This window comes from Ostrea edulis, chromosome 8 (genome assembly GCF_947568905.1).
Source record: "Ostrea edulis chromosome 8, xbOstEdul1.1, whole genome shotgun sequence".
Classification (NCBI taxonomy): domain Eukaryota; kingdom Metazoa; phylum Mollusca; class Bivalvia; order Ostreida; family Ostreidae; genus Ostrea; species Ostrea edulis.
The window spans coordinates 51,328,726-51,333,727 of NC_079171.1; positions in this window are offsets into that span (position 1 = coordinate 51,328,726).

The following is a 5,002-nucleotide window of genomic DNA, read 5'->3' on the forward strand; positions in this document are numbered from 1 at the left end:
ATGTGACACAGGCTTCCTCTTCTTTGGGTGGTTCTTCTTTGGGTGGTTCAGGGTTCGTGCTGGGAACGGGAGGAATTACCTCCTATTTCAGGCAGTCCGCAATCAATGGACCACTTGTAGCACGAGTCGCGCTCTTTACTATTCTTGGTGGTTTTCTGCGGGCAATCTGGCGACCAATGTCCTGTTTTTCCACAGGTGTGGCCGGCGGATTTGCTTGGTGCGAGTTCCTCTCACTTTTTGAGGACGATACTCGTGTGGTTCGTTATTTCTTCGGCCTACACGTTGACACGGTTTGCAATACCGTCCAGTGTGGTAGTGATGATCGCAAAATCTGCCATGGTCATGGGTGAACCTTCCCTATTCATGCATGTGTTATTGCATAAACCCAACTCTAGTCCTGCGAATCGGGGAAGAAAAATCCCAAGCCTTGGTCCGTTGGATCCTGACTAGGAAGAAAGTCCGAGGTCTGTGTCATTTCCAGCTTGGTTTTTTGAATGTATTTTTGCTTCTGATTGTCGGCCTTAGCTTTCTTAAAATCGAGTTGTTTCTGTGCCATGTTAACTAGCGAGTATCTGGAGATACTACAAAGTTTCTAGAATCATAGCGCGTGACACGCGCAAAACATCTGGCGTTGTAATTCAATAATCTCGCACCAATTTCGAGATCTACGTTTTCTAAGCATCTTGTGTCGTTTCTTCACCAAATTTTCCCAAACATTTTCATTGTATTCTTCCGTAGTAATATTATATGTTATACCCTCCATGTTAATCTCTGGTAATGATGCATTTGCGTTAGATGTATTAAAAATATTCTCTCTCCTATGACACCGGATCGTGTAGAACGAGGTAAATTGTATAAAGTTCCAGGAACTCCACGATCAAAAGTAGTTTTAGGAATTACCAGTCTTTGAGTCTGTCAGATTATTCCAGCGAGCAATATTCCCATTTGGCAATAAATTATACTAAGCTTAATGAATTCAGAATCTCCGAGATAGAATCCACTTTATCTCAATTCTTAGGGGGGTCTAAGGACTTAAATGTATTTACTAAATATACCAGTAAATACCCGTGAGGAGTACTGTTGGCTTCATCATACGCCGATAGTAAATGGGGCATTTGTAATTGTCGACTTCACATCCCGACCTGAGACTTATCTCTAGAATTGTTAAACAATACTAAATAATGTGCATTCAGACTGATGGTCCGATGTTGCACGGCTCGATCGAAGAGATTTTGCGTGATGTAGATGACACTGATATTGCGATGGTGCGCTTTGCGCGTAAACCAATCCACAATGGATTCTATGCCCCCCCCCCCTCCCCCCGCAATCATATCAAAATTCTGAAAATGACGAGAGCCGAGATCGGCGACTAATTTTTTGTTGTCTGGGAATATTGTGATTGATGTCACCGTCTCTTGTAATGATTCGTAAGCCGGTTGCCATTATCGGTAACACCATACTGTTTTTTCAGGTGGGGGTGAAATCTATTGCTATTTTGTACCAATTGTTTCACAAATTCCGTTTTACCTGATTTGGAAGGACTTGCTGCTACTACCATGGTAAATTCGTGTTTCAATTTAAACGGATCTAGTGTCTTGATAAATGACACGAGTTCTAGAGTATCATACATATTTATTTACAATTAACTCTTCAATTTATTCACAAGATTTAAACAGTTTCTTCAACAAGTAAAAAATAAATACGTGCAGTTTTTTCCACAGTGTCACAATTTTGACTCGGGATAAGAAAAACTCCTCGTCTTTAAACTGAACATTGACATAGAAAAGAAACACAAACAAGAAATAACTTTATTCACACAGAAAGGACACAAACAAAACCATTCACACTCTACACGCTCACTAGCACTCACACACTCAAATTACATAAATATGACAGTAAAACAATGTACTTCGCTTTAAGATAGACAGTCTATTTCATGAAAACCCCGACCAGTATACAGGTAAATAGAACGTTCATTGGTTCACAATGCGATGGGCACACATGGTAAGAATACTTGCCTGTGTTGTTTATGTCACCACTTGGTATCCGTAGTTGTAACTCGCATTTCAGAGATTTCTCATGCCTCATCCAGGTATAATACGCTGGTACATGTAGTAGAAGTAGAGTTTGGCAATACTAGTAGTACAGGAACACTCACATGTAGTACAAGCAGACAGAACCAGTACATGGATTACGTGAATCGCCTCAATTATTACACATCAGAGGTCACCTATAATACTTGTTCATGGTCCGGTTATAGTCGGGATTTCTACATATACAAATACATCTTAACAGCATTAGATTAACGAAAAGAATATATGTAATTGTGCATATATACAGACTATCTACACAGTAAAATATCGCTAAAACACTGTCATTCCACACAGGTTTTCATACAGAATAAACGGCACCACCAACACACAGAACGGTACCACCACACAGGACAGTTCTATTTATGTGACCACACACATGGCTCAGGCGCTCTTGTTTGAAGGACACACCTCGTGCTGAACTGACGCACGCTATAGAACTGGGTGTTTTTTTTATTAGCTTTAGCCTCTGGTCGTAGAGGGAGTGAGATTCATGCTCTCTCCATTGCAGATTCTTGTCTCAAATTTTCTGCAGATAATTCTTCAGTTACTCTGCTGACAGATTCATCTTTATTCGCCAAGAATCAGTTATCAGATAAAGCGTCTGGACCTATTGTTTTTGTTTTAATGATAACTCTCCAGGCGAGAACTAACCGCCGGACTACAAGGAGGTCGAGTAATGGTAGAGGTAACTAAGTTGACCTACTAACGTAACCGGAGTAGGAGGAATTCCTGGGGAATCCAAGACAGTCCCATACGAAAGGAAAGGGTCAGAGTCAATGGGACCAAAACTTCGAGAATCAATAAAGTCCCAGTACTCGCCCTCTACAGCAATAAAAGGTGATTTATTATGAAAATTTTCACCCTCATTAGCCATGTTGCTTAAATATAGTTACAATCATATAGGTTATGGCGCACAATTATGGACAGAATAAGTGACACACAGATTGTCTACAAACAGGACAATGTGTACGTCCCATCTTAGTAAATTCTTGACCATGAGGGAAAAGAACTCAATCTTCCCAAAATCTCAAACCAGTTCTCGCGGAATTTATATAGTATAAAGAAATAAGGAAACCCAGATTCAACAGATTGATTGATTGAATATTGATTAATGTCCCTCTCGAGAATATTTCACTCGTATGGAGACGTCACCACTGCTGGTGAAAGGCTGCAAAGTTTAGGCCTATGCTCGGCGCTTATAGCCAATGAGCAGGGAGGAATCTTTATCGTACCACACCTGCTGTGACACGGGACCTCGGTTTTTTTCGGTCTCATCCGAAGGACCGCCAAATTTAGTCGCCTCTTACGACAAATTCAATTTACTTACTTATGCTACCTAAAGCTGATGTAATTTGTTCCGACAGTGGCTGCCCCTTAGGCGCTCCAATATTGTTTGCATGCAAATAGCAAAATGCATATCTCTTCTAACCAGATCCAAAGTCTCATCCTGTCCCAGAATGCCGCAGATAGACTGCATTGTCTCCCCTGTCAGTTTGTGGAACTCTGACCTTAACTCCTCCAAAGAATACTGCTCTAATGGGTGGTCTTTCTTAAGCCTGGCAAATGTATCAGTTCCACCTTGGGTCGCTTTAACTTCTATAATGACCAACAAAAGGCTTTTACCCAAAAGGGAATGCTTAGGTTTGAAAATTAACGTCATCTCTAAAACAAAGAAGGAATTATAAAATCTACTTAAGTATGCTAACAATTCCACAAATTCAAAGAGAAAAACCAGTCAGCCAATTTCAGAAAATAGTACTAGTGTTTAGCCGTAAAACACATCATACACCAATGCAAAAATACGCCCCAAAAGCTCAAAATACAAAATACCCTGTACACCAAATAGATATAAGATTCCTAGATTATGGTCAACACCTTTAAATAAGAAGAAAGTTTGAACAGATCATCTATTACAGTATAATACTGAATAATTTGATTGACAACAAATAACAAACAAGTTCTCAAAATAATCTCCAAAAATGTAAACAAAATAAAAAGGTAAATGAGTTAGAAAACGAAAATGAATTGACCACTGAGTAATTAATAACCAAAAAGAATTTAAATAACAAAAATAAACTAGTACTAATTGTAACGGGGACCGTTACGAATGTTCCCCAAACAATTCCCCTAATTCCAACGATTGCTGAAAGAGTAAGTCCATCTTCTGTATGAAATAGAATAGGTCTAATTTTGATGAAACCCAATCTAATTAAAATTAGATGTTGGATCCGCTCGCATACTCGCAACACAAACATCTAACAACATCCCGTAGAGGGTCACGTCAGAGGTCAAATTCGATTGACCAATGAAATCACCGCTGGCAAAATCATTGAATGTTTGTTGAAGCCGTTAAGTCTAGAGTGATACCGAATTTGACCTCTGACGTGACCCTCTATGGGATGTTTTTAGATGTTTGTGTAGCGAGTATGCAAGCGGATCCAACATCTAATTTCAATTAGATTGGATGAAACCAGGAGGTTCTGGGTGATCTGCACGCTTGACCTTTAGACGTATTGTATTGGCACGCTTTGATGAATAAATTTATGGGTCGTATGAAAATAAATCTCACGTAAGACATAAATCATATGCTACAAACAGAGCAAACGTCATGTTCTTTCAATATGAAATAAGTATCAATTAAATCCAATATTCAGAGATGAGCTCAATAATTACCGGTGCAGATGACAGGTTAAAAAAATTAAACTAAGTCCACGAGAGGACGTAGTCGTTTTTTCAGAACTTTTAGATATAAAAAAGTCCTCTGCACCAGCATGCCGGTGCAGAGGACAAGTTCAAAATATAAACTAAGTCCAACTACGCGTAGACTTAATCGTTTTTTTTTGTTGTTGTTTTTTTTTTTTAGAAATTTTGATAAAAAAATTCCTCCACACCATCGTACCGGTGCAGAG